We start from the raw sequence: 15,969 nt of genomic DNA on the forward strand, positions 1-15,969 counted from the left end.
ATCGTGTCACCACCCAGCTGTCAAAGTGGTGTTATACCTGACAATGAAAAGGTTTAAACTCCAATATAATCTAAATGGGTGAATCATTAAAGAAATTTCTCAGCATACAATTGTCAGAAAGGAGGGAAAAAGCTAAAGAGACCAAAACAGTTTTTCAAACCCGACTTGAAGCTGCCCCGTGTTTATTTCTGCTCTGAAGTTTGGGATTTTAACATGCACGTCTATGGGCACTGACTCGCTTTTGTTGTCACCCTCAAATGGCCATTCAAGGAAATGCAATTTTTGACACGTCTGCTTTTGGTTCATTTTTCAGCCCCAAAGGTTGTTGCTTGGTTACGATAGAGAATTTCATTAATAATCGCAGTATAATCAATAATAACTGCATCATCAAATATTTAAAGGAATTAAAATTCTCTTAGATTTCACACTTCCAAAAAGGTATTTTTCAAACACCATCTAAATAACTGCTGCACTGCCTGCTGTGCTCTAAAGGACGAGAAAATGACTGATGAGGATAAAAGGGAGGGAGAGAGTGGTAATAAAGCTGGGTTAATTACAAGCGCACTAATTGCAAAATCGTCTGGTATTACTTTGAGCAATGTTAAAGCCTAAACAGAATATTAAGAAGACCTTTGATTTAAAGGCTCAACAGTATCCATTTTCATTATTTCCTTTTAAAATCTCCATTAAAATGATTTCATCAAACTGCAAAAGACAAAAAAGACGGATTCCTGACAGCGCATGTCTGGCTAAGGCTTAGAGACCAGTCAGTGACGTCCCTGCAACCAGTCAAGGGAAAAATGTGTATTTCCAATCAGTTTGGGAAATCGCTGACTGTCACTTGGTGAGCTATGCCACAAAGAAGGTAATTATTTTGGTTGTGACCACCTGGCAACCACAGGTTGCTAGGGAAAAATGAGTATTCCCTCACTGGTTGTGAGTGGTTGCTGTAGATTGGTTGCTGTTGCTACATGAAATTAGTCCCGAGGATGTTGCAATGAGAAGCTCCTTTTGATTGCTTTGGTTGCTAGCAGATTGCCACAGTCACCTGCACTTTGCATGGAAGACTTGTCTGCAAACACTCGATAACAAAACAGAGCAGCTGTGACACTGCGAGAAGTGCAGCACAAACTGGGAAGTGAGAATGTTTCATTTCAAAGTAAAAGTTGTGGTTTTTCAAAGGTATTAGTTTCAACTGTGAAAAAGTACTTATGAACAAACTCTCCCTTTCCTGTGCTTCATTTTCATTACCACTTAGTGAGTAGTTGGCAAGTGTTTGCAGATGAGGTGTTATCATCCATACAAACTACGTGCCACTGCAACAATGTGCTACCAACCAAAGCAAAAAGAGGGTCAAATTACAACACTGTGTATAGCTCTGTGACTAATTTCACATAACAACAGCAACCAACCTACAACAACCACTCACAACTGGTCTTAGAATAGCCTTGTGATTTGGCCTATGCGATTAGGGCCTAAATGAGTAGTTGAGATGGTACAGCTGGGCATCATAAAAGAAGTATAAACTACTAATATTTCATAGCAGATGTTGTTTTGTATTAAACAAGGGTTGGTTTGGATCAAAGGATACACAAAGCACAGGATTACAGGATGAGAATGTAGGTCTAACATTCTCTGTGTTGATAGATTTAAACTGCTAAAAATCATCAAAAATGTTGTCAGATTGGTTTAATATTGTAAGCGTGCTTTCAGTGTAATGTTTAGAGAGACAAAGAGAAAGACGCTGTCACAAAACTAATAGTGTGCATGTATCTACCTGTGAACTTACATGTGATATTGTGCGTTGGTGTATGTGCACGTTATGCCTCCATAGCCTGTTTCATGGATGAGTGATCCTGTCAGCCCCTGGCGATCTACAGACTGATACAGTAGACTGTGCTGATCTATGACTCATCCTGTGTGTGTGTGTAAGTCTGTGTGTCTGCATGTGTGTAAGTACATGAATACATGTGTAGGAATTCATCCCACCTGCAAACATGAACCACTCGCACAGAGATGGTCACTCTTTGTACCCCAAGATATGTATGCATATTCTGTAAACTGAGCATAACAACAAAACCTTCACCTACTGTCACAGTAGTCAAAGTATTCTAAACTGATGATGCTCAGTAAGATTTGCTGTTTTTCTCAGGGGAAACATTTGTTGACCATCTCAATGTAATGAAGGTTAAAAAGTCACAATTTTTATCTTTTTTTTTTTACAATATGATATCAATGTATCCACATTCAACTGAAAACGTGAAACCAAGAAATAAACAAATAAATAAACAAACAAACAAAAACACAACACAAAGAACCAAGATTATCTTTTTATATTTCTATATTTTTTTATTAGAGTTGCAAGGTTGAGCCTTGAGATTGATAGTTGACAGTGGGGCAGAGGGAGAGCTTTACATCATACACATTTGCTGATCATACATGTTTGCAGCACAGCTTTTACTTTGATGATCAAATAATAATTCCCGTGAGATTAATGCAGCTTAGATGCACATGGGGACTTCTTTGATGACGCCCAGCTGGAGTGGCAAATACCATGAGAAAAACTAATTGTTATAAATGTGTATGCCTGAATATATTTATTTATTTATATTTATCATCACAGTTTCAAGTGAAACAAGAGCTTGATCAGCTCTGCCATGCTCTGTGTGGTTACTGTAGGTTACAAAGACAAAGGTAATAACGTTATTCACTGCACGCTGACTTTTTACAGCCAACACCCTACACACACACACATTTCACATTACTCACTCCAAAAAGAAGACAAAACCCCCTGAGTTTAGCCAAAAATTGATTATTCCCACCTCAGACGGATCTCCTGTAAATATCCAAGCTTTACAGGAAAAGCAGTCTGCTTCCATTAGTCCCATTCTCAGGGGAAAACTCAAAACTTCTTATCCTGGGCTGACAAGCTGTGAAAGCTCAGGGGAAAGTGGTTTCAGTTTCTATTTTTGCTTGTTTGTTTATTATTGTTTGTTTATTTTTATTAATAATTTGTTGGTGTTTTTCAATAGGGTAAAAACAAACTAAAATCTTTTTTCACAGCTTGCTTTCTTCGTATTACAAGCCATGCCTAATTTTCTTTTTAGAAAACACAATATTGTATTCACGACTATGCTGTCGACACTGCAGTTTACCTGGCTTGACCAAAAGTACTTTGTTGATTGAGTTGAGAAAGTTAGATGTGGAATGCCTATTGAGTTTTTAGTCTAACACAGGCTAAAGTTTAACTCGTTGGGTTTTTACATTCACAATACACAAACAAATTTACAACACTAAATTACATAAAACCATGAAAAGGAGTTCAGCCAAAAATGGATCACTCCCACCTTGAAGTGACAATATGACGATGATACTATGACTAAAAAACTATTAAAGCTAAAACTAAGCATTCAATATAAAATTTAGTGTTAAAAAAGAGAGAAGGGGAAGAAAAAAAGTAAATTAGTCTATATGTGACCCACTTCAGTAGGATGGAGCCATAGGCATGCAGTCAATTCACAAGGGTTTAATGTTAATGCAAAACAAAATTGAACATGTAACAGTAGCACCTAAAAAGAATTAAACTCTACTTCATTAAATATGTTTAAAACTATAAAACTGAATGATTGTAAGTGGGTGACAGGATAAGCGCAGCAGGGACTCTGTTAAAAAACGAATCAACATTTGACACACGTTAAGGGGGACGGCACTTCACATTTTACTGCAACCAGGCAAAACAATATGAAAAGGAACCGATTATTCCAGAAGATGAAACTTTGCAAACTGTGGCCACATACTTTTTAGAAGAGGCTTTTTCCTTGCAATCCTTCCAAATAAGCCCTACTTGATCAGTCGTTTTCTAATTTTATTATTGTGAACTTTAACATTTAATATTCTAAATGAGGCCTGTAAAGTCTGAGATTTAGCTCTTAGGAATTTCTCTGAGCATGGCACAATCTGACCTTGGGGTGACTTTGCTGGGATGTCAACTCCCGGGAAGGCTGACAACCACCTTGGATGTTTTGCAGTTGTAATCTTTCTCATTGTGTAATGATTGAGCTCAGATTGTTTGGAGATGGCTTTACCCATCCCACACTGATGGGCAGCTTCATAAAGATTATTGCCAATGTCTTTCCTCCTTTCCATTGTGTTAAAACACACCTGAATGCTTCAGACAAGCAAACACTCAAAGCTTCTGTTTTCATAGAGGTGCTCACACTTGCCGATTTGCATCTGATTAATCTGGCTGCTACTTGCCCTCTTAATTCCCATTGAAGCAGTAAGGGTGTTCTTGGCTTTTCACACACTGATTCTGCATTTTTGGATTTTTACGTGTATTTTAGTCTGTCTTACTTGGCAGCTTTTGCAATCAGAATTATGATCTGAATGCACTGTGTACAGTAACATGTCATGCTTTCTTTTTTTAGTTCACCTGAGGATGTATTTTCCTCATTTTGACACCTGCTAAGGACCAGATTGGGTTTTTTCATTTGTGTACTTTTCTTTTTACCTGCAAAATGCTGCACTTTGATTTTATTTATGGGACAATTCAGCTACATATAAATACAGTATAAAGTGAACTCAGTTTCTTGATATTAAGAACAGCAGAGGGTTAAGGAACCTCATGCCATTTATGGTGTAATGTATGACTCATTATCACAAACATAGTAATAGCGAGGGAGCGCATGGCCTAGTTAACTGGTTATTCCCGAGTCAGACCAACTGGTCCCGAGTCAAACAGCCTTCCGCTGCTGCACAGAACAGGGAAAAAATAACTACAGATGCAGCCATCATGCTATGCTGCAGTTTTACAATTTCAGAGTGCAGACGGTGTCACAGTTTCACTGTGATGCTCAGCAAACAGCAAATCTGGAAAATGAAGTGAAAGGTAAACTGTTGTGTTCAAGACTTTTATAGCTTATCCTTTACCTGTGTTTGGTAGTCTCATGATAACCAGTCATTATGCTTTCTTTTGTAAAGGTAAAGAAAGCAGCACTAAATATCACTGAGTCAATACCAATCTGCCATCTGAGGGACAAAAGTCTATTTTAACATATAGGGTGATCATGAGTGTTTATATAAAGTCAGAGTTCAGACGAGGATGCTGTCAGCTCAGAAAAAATCCTAAAGTGGATAATTACGATCAATATGATTATTGATCCAATCCCATTAAAATCTCAAATATTATATGAACGAGGCAACTGAACACCTCTCAGAACAGAAAATAACCAATAGCAACAGAAAGCTGTTAGTGTATATATATGATAAGTGATTGCCTACCAAATGTAAAAAGATATATTGTTTCATCTAATTATTGATATGATTTGTAAGCAGTCAGAAGTTCAGAATTCCTGATAAAAACTGGCAACATTTAATCAAGACATATATAAAACTTATCGAGACCTCGGGCCTGCAGTTTGTTTAAATTATTGCTTGTTGTTGTCATGATAAATTAAACATTTTAAATATAAAACATTTTAAGATGAGTCTACCTGGTGGTTTTTTTTGATACTCCAGTCCCAAAGAGGTCAAGAGAGCTTTTTGTCATGTGTTGCATATAGTTTCTCATTTTTATTCATTAATGCACCAGAAAAGTTCAACATCTCCACATTTAATTTCCTTTATCATATTTGGAAAAATGATAAAGGTGTTTATATGACGGGGTATAAAAATCATCATCCCCAAGGTTTGAACACCTCATCCATGTTATCCATGACAGTGTGAGTGCTTCAGGGTTTCAGGATTCCACAAATTGTGTGAAGAACAGAAAAACACTTTGCAAAATCATGTTGTTCTCTGCAGAGCCAATTTGCTAGTGTGTTTGCTAGGTCTGCTATGATAGTGTAAACAGCATAAGGAATCATATATTTTCAGTTCTGATTTGTGTCACTTCCATATGCAGTGCTAAATCAGATATGGGCACGATTTCTTGCAAGGTATCACTTGCCCGCCCCAATCATTTTTATTGTGAGACCTCTGCAGATATAGGTAAAAGTGGTCCTTAGTGCACATCACTTTAAAGCATCAGTAAAAACTAACATTTGTTTTCATATTTATTTCACAAAAAAACTTGGATCTGAGTCATGAAGCAGAATTGAGCACTAGGATTACAATGAAATCGTAGCCCATGGTTTTAGAAAGTCACGGCTTCTTAAAAAATAATCTATAACAAACAATATAAATCCTTTAAAGCCAACACTAAACACAACACCTTATATGAAAGCTATGCTATGGCAAGGACTACCACATGTTCTGAATGCAAATCAGCCTGATGTTCAGATGCTTTTACTACCTCGGCCGGCAGAACGGAAGCTTCGGTGCATCAGCAGCACAGGCAGCTCGATCAGCACTGCACACAAGCTTCTGCTTAACACAGCTTGTAAAAATGTCCCAGTGGACATGGAAATCTACTACTGCAGCCCGAGGCATCCTTTAAGAGCTCCACTGTGGAGTAACTGAAGGAAAACTCCCTTGGCACCAAGATGCTAAAGGGATAAGTGGGCAGTGATCCACATATGTAACCCTGCCCCCATTTTTTTAAAGGTTTATTAACTGTGGCATATAGCACTCCCACTGCAAGAATTGTTTGGCTAGTATACAAACCATTTGTGGTAGAACATCGAGAAAAGGTGTCATGTGAAATGAAAATCTTTAGTAATTTAACTGAATTCAAACAGAAATGCACCAGCGGTAAAACTTGGCAGGGAAGGAGAGGCTGCATAGCGAGTACATTAGCCAGAATCCATATGGATCCTCTTTCCCCTCCTACTTTTATCCATCTGTGTTTGCCTTATTCCTTTGGGGTCCATCTCACCCCCTCTTTCTCACCATTAATTCTATTTTTAGCTCCCTCCCAAGGAAATTCAATACACAAGCAGAGCTATATATAGCCAGCTGTACATAGATCGACACATGTGCGCTATAACACTGAATGCAGGATTTCTGCATCAATGGACTGCAGACACTTGTGTTGTAATGGAAGACAATAAGCTCCCTCATCTTTACTTTCCTTTTTATTGCAGGGTATTTTATGTTTATTTGAGAACTGCAATAAAAAACGCTTTTTTTATTTGGAAGATAAATATGAGCTGATCGGCCCTGGTGAGATAGTTTCCTGCTTTATTTACCATCTCATTAAAGAGTAAAAAAAATGAATTAACTTGCACTCACTAATCAAATATTTAAAGGGACAGCTGTTTGGAAAATTGACTGGTTGGACAGCAAGTTTCAAGGTTAGGCTCATTACATATATTAGATTGATCTGTATGCTAGTCACACCTTCCAGCAATGCAAAATTCATTTTTCGATTGTTGCCTGATTAGTTTTGAAATCTGTTATTACTGTTTTCTCTCTTCTCTGATTCTGTTGGCCAAAACCACAGTAATCATATATTGCATCCCATATGTAATCGACTCATTAATCTTTAATTACATTTTATTTATATATTGGCAGTTTAAAGAAATAATGAGCTGAAGGTGCTTCATCATGTGATGTGGAAGCTTAACAACATTAGAATGAGAACCCCGCATTATCCGATGATCCCCATGAGCAAGCATTTGGCAAGGGTGATGAGATAGAATTCCCTTTCAATGGAAGGAGACCTCTGGCAAAACAAACTCGGGGAGGGCAGCCATCTGCCAGGATTGTTTGGGAGTGAAGAGAAAGAGACAAGGAAAAAGCACAGGACAGTGGACAAAACACAAACACTTTAAAATTGGGACAGGGGCAAAAAAGGCAGCCAAAGTAAGTGGGACCAAAAAGAAATAACTGTAGGAACATTTCACAGCTAATTTGGCTAATTGGGAAAAAAGCAGTACCATGAATGAGTATAAAAAGAACAACTTGGAGAGCCAGAATTTCTAAGAAGTAAAGACGGACAGAGGTTCACCAGTCTACAAAAACTTGTGTATAGCACATAATGCAACCCAGTATCACCGCAAAGCGTGTAATAGACACGTCTGACCTCCGTGTTCAGTTCATGATTTGCCCCTCCAAGGTGTGCAATGCACATGCATGCAGAAGTTGCAGTAACAGTACAGGGAGATATTTTATTTCAAACCAACATGAAACTAATCATGAGAAAGTGTTTAAAGAGATATTATTAACACATTCATATACAAATGCATATTAGCCACCTAGCTTGATTGTTTGTGGCATAGAAGGACCCTGGAATATACTTCATACCCTCCGTGGTCACTAGCGAATTCTTGGCTTTAAATATATTATCGCCCCCTGCTGGTATTGCAACTTCTGCATGCTTTGCCTCTCCAAAGCGTTAAATGAAAACAAAAAGCCATTTAACGCAACGCCATTAGGTTGCATGATATAATCAAAAGATTGCAGGAATCTGGAGAAATCTTTGTGCACAAAGGAGAAAGCCAACAATCAGTACTGGATGTCCATGATCTGCTGTCTGTGAACATGGTTCACCATGCCATCTACAAATGTACACAGATAAAAGCTCAATCTTCTTCTAAGGCAAGAAGAAGAAATGCTGGTGTCTCAGACTATTTAGAACAGACTGAGGCAAAGTGGAAAATTGTTAGAATTTCCAGAAATAAGATTGTTAAATTTGAAATGTGTTTTTAAAAAAACAGGCACACCCTCTGTTATTGGCTCTCTGATGGTAAATGGTTTACCTACTTATATTTACATTTTACACAGTATCTCAACATTTACGATTGTGTAAGAATCACAAAGGAAAGTTTGAAACCTCAAAAGTAGACACTAGAAAAAAAAAGTAAAGTAAAGTGTGCGTGTTAGTCCCCATAGGGAAATAGTTCCTCTGCATTTAACCCATTCACCCAGTGAAGCAGTGGGCAGCTGCCAGTGCAGCGCCCGGGGAGCAGTGTGTAGGGACGGTACCTTGCTCAGGGGTACCTCAGGGCAGACGTTCAGTGGAGTCGAACCCCCGACCTTCCGATCATGGGGCCACCACTCTACCTACTGAGCTATCCCTGCCCAGTAGGTAGAGTGGTGGCCCCATGATCGGAAGGTCGGGTAGAGGGTGTCTGTCAGTCAAACTGGGAGCTGGTTCCACAGGAGAAGGGCCTAACTAAAGATTATCTCCCTTAGAAACTCTACAAGAGGGAGGTCCTCTGTTGCAATGAAGCCTGATCCTTCAGGACTTTATTTGTGTGGAGCACTGAAAAAAACAAAAACATAGATAGCTCATACTCCCCTTGGAATTAACAGGAATTATGAGCATTAACTATTCATCTAAGCATGAATGTGTCATCACTGACACTTCTGGGCCACTTTCACTTAATTTTGTAGGACATCATTTTGTGGTACTGGATAATTAAATTTTCACATCCAAAACAAAGATGTGACAGGACCATAGCTCCAGTTTAATATTTGTATGAGCTCAGTAAATGTCAAATGACTCAAGCAGGCATGTGCTCATGCCCGTATATACATGTAGTCAGCCAGTGCGCACAGTGTTCTCCGTGCACTGCATTTGCATTTGTGCATGCATTTACATTCATGTTTACTGTATGGGCACATGTGTTTGACTGCCTGCACGTGGCATTAACATGCACCCGGGGTGATAAGACTCTTCAAGACTATTCAAGTGGAACAAAATGAATTACATCCTTGTGTTAAACCACCCAGCTTTGCAGTGTAGCTTTAGCATGTTTTCATACATTTTTCTTTTTCAGAATACTCAGGTAAAAGAAAACAAACCAGGATTTTACTCTGTGTACATTATTACTTATATTACAGTTTCTCTCCTGATGAGAGAGAAAATGGCCTTACTGGGCATACAAATTGTTTGTTTTATATGTTTCTCATTTTGGAACATATAAACATTTAGACAACTTTGCCATACTAAAGATATTTGTAACCTTTTACTGTCATTGACCTTTACAGCACATTCACTGACTGATTTAGTCTCAAGATACTTTTCCCAATTTTAGGAGCAGCTAGTGGCCATTTAGGCCCATTCAAGGTTTTAAAAAAGTTGCTGCAACCTGCCCAGCAACAAAAAGCTGGCAGACAAATCTATTAATTTCATGGAGATAAAGTGGAACATTTCAAAGCTATATATTCACATTAATCAGAAAAAACCTAAACATAACTCCAGCTGGTTAATCACAAAGGTAAACACAGTGTCCAATGCTACATTTATAGTATGCGTAGGAAGAATCGTGAATCGTAGAACTGTAGTAAAGCTGGCTGGAAACGTGCACCTTTTGCTTGTGTGAAAGCTTGTTTTGAATACTTTCAAAGTCATTATGTGGTTGCTGTGACAACAGTGATTTCAGAGAAATTCCACCAGGAAAAATAACATGAGGTGAAGGATGGAGGGAAGGAAGCAGGCATGGAGAGATTACCAAACAGTATTTAAATAAGAAGAGAGGTCTGACAGTTGGTGAAGGAGGCGTTGATGTCATGAAGAAAGGAAGGGGAGAAGGAAGGGAGGATAAAAAGGAGGAAAAATAAGCAGGGAGAGTAGAAAAAGGAGAATGAAGACCAAGATGGGGGAAAGAAAAGAGAAAGACAGCAATGAGGGAAGTGAGGAAGAAAGGTTTGGAAAAACAGAGAGAAAGAAAGCAAGATGAAAGAATGAGAGACTGGAAGAGAACCAAGAAGACAAAGGAAAGAGGAAAGGATGAAGAGAGAGGGAGGGAGGAAACAAAATCAGTAAAAGATTAACAAAGATTATCATCAAAGAAAGAAAGTAGGAGTGTTGCGAAGACAAGAGGAGGCTGATGAGAAGCAGTCGGAGCAGAGAAATGAACAGCAGGAAGGAGGAAAAGAAAAGAAAATGTTTAACAAAACACTGGGATAAAAACACAACATGAATACAAAATACAAACACGCAATTTAACGGAGTTTATTAGTCAACACTCAGGTTGAACTAAGAGACGGAGATGAACTAAGGCAAATATAAAACTGGCCATGGTGACAACAGGGTGTTAGTTGATAAATTCTACCTGTGCCTGTGTGGTTTTCCTCTGTAGTCTCTGGTTTCCTCCCACAGTCCAAAAATGTGCTTTTTAGGTTAATTGGTAGTTCTAAATTGCCTGTGGGTGTGGATATGAGACAGTGGTTGTCTTTGTTGTCTTTGAACTCATGACCTGTTTGAGATGTACCCTACTTCTCATGCTATGACAGATGGCACAGACCCCAGCAACTCCATTTTGGATAAAGGGGTCATCAGAACCCAGCCAACATGTATATATCGGCCCCACCTGGTTTTTGCTCGGGCTGGATGGTTACCATGTGGGCATGGGCTCAAACTGGGCTTTTTGTATGGGGCCTACTTGGGTTCTTCACATTAAACCCATATGGGCCATCCCAAGTGGAAACATATAGTAGGTCCTGGCTGGGTCAAACATGGGAAACACTTAACTTGGTCCAAAATGGGAAATACATGTAGGACCCACTTGGGTTTTCCACCTGGGATAGACATGGGCAAACACAGTCATTTAAGGATAGGCTGTTGTTGTGTGCCCCAGGTGGGGCAAAGTTAGGTAATCAATATATGTTTTAGTATCGATGACACAGGTGGGGCCCACCTGGTCAAACTAAATGGGTCACACATGGGCAAATGCAAGTCAGACCCCGAAAACATGTCTATGTGGGCCCCAGGTGGGTTATGTTAAGTTAATATGGACATATATTTTATGTGGGCTCAAGATTGTTTAGTATATATGAGACCCACTTAGGTTTCTCACATTAAACCCATATGGGCCATCCCAAGTGGAAACATATAGTAGGTCCTGGCTGGGTCAAACATGGGAAACACTTCACTTGTTTCAAAATGGGAAACACACGTAGGACCCACTTGGGTTTTTCACCTGGGTTAGACATGGGCAAACACAGTCATTTAAAGAAAAGCGTTTGCTGTGTGCCCCAGGTGGGGCAAAAGTGGGGCAAAGTTAGGTAATCAGTAGGTAATCAGTTTCTTCCAGTCCATTCTTTAAAGAATGGACTGGAAGAAACAAGAACAAACGTGATTTGATGAATCGCTCCTAGTATCCTTTGTGAGACCAGGTGTAATTTGAAATTACTTTTAAGGCAGAACAGGGGAGGAGGCTATTTTCACAGAGACAAGTACATGTGTCACATGACTGAGAAACCAGTTGCCCAAGAACTGTATGAAGGTGTGTGTGTGTGAATGAGACCTCTAGTAGCAAGTCTCATTCGCTTTGAGTCCACAAACTGAGTAGAAAGTCACTATATAATGACCAGTTCATGTACCATTACAAACAAAACACAAGTGAGACTCAAGCAGAAGTGAAAACAATCAAGGTGGGGCAGATAATAAAAAGGGAGGAACAAGGAACAAGAAAAGCAGTCATCTACTGTAGATAAAACGGAAAGTGGAAATAAGTACACAGATGAGAAAAGCAGGAGCAAAGACAGGGAAACAGACCAGACCAGGTGTGCAAAGGTGACAGAGGTCAAGGGTTAATTTTTCTAAAAAACATATATATCTTTCACATCTTGAGCACCCCCAAGTGTCTCACTGCGAATCTTTTGGAGAATCAATACCTTTTGTCTCACTTCTGCCTTTAGATAAATCCATCACAACAGCAATCAAAACTAATGTGGCTTAAAAGTTCTTAAAGCAACAAATGCTTATCTGCTCTACTTTATGAGCTCTGGCAAACAAAGTGAAATGGGCTAAGCTAAAGGACAGACAGACACGATGATGGGAGACTGGGATGACAGAGGAAGATTGACTGAAGGAGAAACAGAGTGATTTTGCTGCTTCAACGGTCTTAAACAGGAAGGTCAGCATCTTCAAACAGCAGTCAGAAAAACAATGAAATGAAGAGAACTGGCAGGAGCAGAGAAGAGGGCTGATAAGAAGAACAGCAGTATAGTTCTGCAGTGTAGTGCTTGCAGGAAGACGTGCACACACAATGGTTTTAATGCGATAGCATTGTTACACAATAATATTAGCTAAATACTTTTAGACTGTAGGATTGGACTTTCTAGTAGATCATGGATAATCATAAAGTATAAGAACACAGTGTCAAAACATGTATAAACAATGCATATTAGTGGGCGTATCTGAATCTTTATTAGTTTGAGTATGTTCTAACAATTAAGTAATTGCTCTAGAATTAGCATAATAAGTACTAATTAAGTTTACGCCCATTGTAGGTGAAATAAATGTTAATTCTAAGTTGCACAAGTTCCACCTACAAACTTTGACAAAGGTGTATGTGATTGATGGTAATGTTAAATTGGGGGAACATTCTTGTTCCAGAAGTAAAAGATACAACACTAAAAAAAGAAAAATAGCAAGATCAAAGTGAAAATCACAAAGAGCAGTGGTGCACAAACAAAAAGGAGAGTTCATTTAAGGTCTTAACAGCATTTAAGGAACAACATTTACTGATGTGATGTGGGTTAAATGTCCCCGATTCACTGTTTCAAGAGGGGACTATCATTTTTCATGCATTTTACCAGAAATTAGTGTTGAAAAACTGAGATTACATTAGAGGAGAAGGTACTTGGATGCATGAATGGAAAATTACTTCTCACAAGTGGCAGTGCTGAGCGACCTGAGGATGAAGGCGAAACTGTCAGTGTATTTGATCCATGTTCCTGCCATGACCAAAAACTGTTGGTACATTTAAAGTGCATTAAAACATTATAGTTAATCTCTGCCTCTCTTCCACAGTGTGCCTTTTGACCCGTCACCTCCAACTGGTCGCATCAGATGGTATGCCCTCCATTAACCTGGCTCTGCCAAAGATTTCTTCCAACGTAAAGGGAGGTTTTCCTTCCCACCAAGAACTTGCTCAAAGGGGGTCATCTCATTATTGTGGTTTTCTCTTTCTTTACCTAACAATATAAAGTTGGGATTTGACGCTATACAAATAAAATTGAACTGAATTGATGTGAAGAGTAAGATCACAGAAACTACTGGCAGAGGGAGGTTCTTCTGAAAGATGTCTGAGCTCATTGTTAGGGTGACAATTTGGCTCAAACTTAGAGTAGAGCAACTGTTCCTCCCATCGAAAAGAGCCAGCCAGAGGATGGTGAGGTGTTCTGGGCATATAGGGAGGAGACCTTGAGCTTTCTTAGGAAAGCTTTGGTACACCCCCTGAAGAGATGGCAGCCATGACTGGGGAGAGTGAGGTCAGCGTGGCTCTGCTTAGACTGCTGACTCTGTGACTTGGACCCTGATAAACAGTAGAAAATGCAATCCTACAGTTTTAGATTATATAGAATACTAGAATAGAATATTACTTAAGATTATAAAATGCTGACAGGAGGTGCTATGATGGAAAATTAAGTGCAGGTTATTTTGCGTTACATAACACAGTTAATGTGACCTTTATCAACCTGCATGTTTTTTCTTAGCTGTTCATGAGCCTTTACAGGATAAGCATTGCTTGATGTTATCCTCCCTGTCATATTATGCACACTTGTGAAGCATATGCCTGGATTATGACTTTGAATGTCAGACAAAGAGAAAGAGTCATATGTAATCTGTGCATCGTGTGCGAACCCTTGCCGTCCTTGAAAAAGGCATGTCAGCATATACATGCTGCTGTGTGCTGTCAATATTGTTTTGTGTATCTCTACACAAATTATGAGTGAAGCAGAGGACAGGAGAGGACGTAGGATGAAGGTGAGGTGAGCGAGTGAAAGGATGTAGCAAAGGACGGTTAGAACAATAAGAACAGACGGCAGACTGGCTGCCAAGAGAAAGGGGAAATGAAGGGAGAGACGAGAAGTTAATCCTTTGAAAATGGATCATTTTATTGGCAGAATGGAGCATTTTTTTTTTCATTTTAGTGAGTTTTTATTCAACAATATAGATAAAAAACATAAGTTGCATATTTAGGTTGAAGGTGGTTTTTGACAGAAACGTTTTTCTGAGTGATAATTGTTTTAAATGTGCTGATGTTTAAAGATGCCGTCACTTGTCTGTGTGTTCACTGAGCACAGCGATTTCCATGCGGTTAGACTGAAGGAAATCAGCAAGTTCAGCTTAGTCACAAGAACAAAAACATCTTATACATGATGTCAACATGATTTAGCATTAACATTAAAACAGCTCAGTGAGATGCAAGGAGACAGGAAGGCAAAGTGAGGGACCCTTCGTGGGAGAAACAGAGATAGGGAGATGAAGGAAGAAAAGCAGGGAGGAAGACACAGAAGGAGAGTGGATTTAAGTAAAGAGGGAAATTAGTCATCTGCAGGGGGTGTGGAGGATTTCAAAGAGGCATTATGTCTTGGCTCAGGCTTTTCTCTATTTCTTAATCCTTCCAACTTCCATGTACTGTATCACAGCATGGAAAGTCTTTGCAGAAACAACAGCGAGGATCTTCATAATTTATCCCCACTATGGCACAGGACCAACTTATCAAAGAACTTTGTAGCTGCACTGATAATAATGGGTGCAGTGTTGAGAAAGGCAAAGGAAAGAGAATCAGTGATTTTAAAAAAAAGGGGGGGGGGGGGTTAAAAAAGGATGTTGAATTTAAGGCACCAATGTCAAAGCTATAATATGCAAACTGATCTGAACTAGAGGGAGTTTTTCTGAGCAGAGATGTTGTCAGAGACAGCAGAGACAGCAGCACCCGCCTCAGGCTGCCTCTGTCCAAGCACTCGCAAACACTTGAAGTGAAATATGGCAGCGATCAGACCGGAGGCAGGGACGAGGCACACTGACGTGGTTACAGTTACATAAGAAGTGACACTGCCCCCTGTCCCCACAGGTTTTTAATGACTCGGGAGTATAAGCAGTAATAATGTCCATTCTACTTCGGTGACGTGGGGTAACATTTTCTATACGTGTTTAGCAAGAAGCAGTTTGATGTATTTTTTATTGCATTGACTCTATCAGGACCATTTCTGCAGGTGAAACATGTATTATTTACTTCCTGCAGTTTGAAATCATTTGCTGAGCGTAAGTTGTTCAACAGCACAAGACAAAAATGTTTGTTTAATTTTATGGGAGGTATAGGAAACATTAAAAAAAAAATCTGTTTT

Source organism: Mchenga conophoros, linkage group LG22 (genome assembly GCF_057382185.1).
Source record: "Mchenga conophoros isolate Kocher_MC1m ecotype Shallow Benthic linkage group LG22, M_conophoros_male_GT1.1, whole genome shotgun sequence".
NCBI lineage: Eukaryota > Metazoa > Chordata > Actinopteri > Cichliformes > Cichlidae > Mchenga > Mchenga conophoros.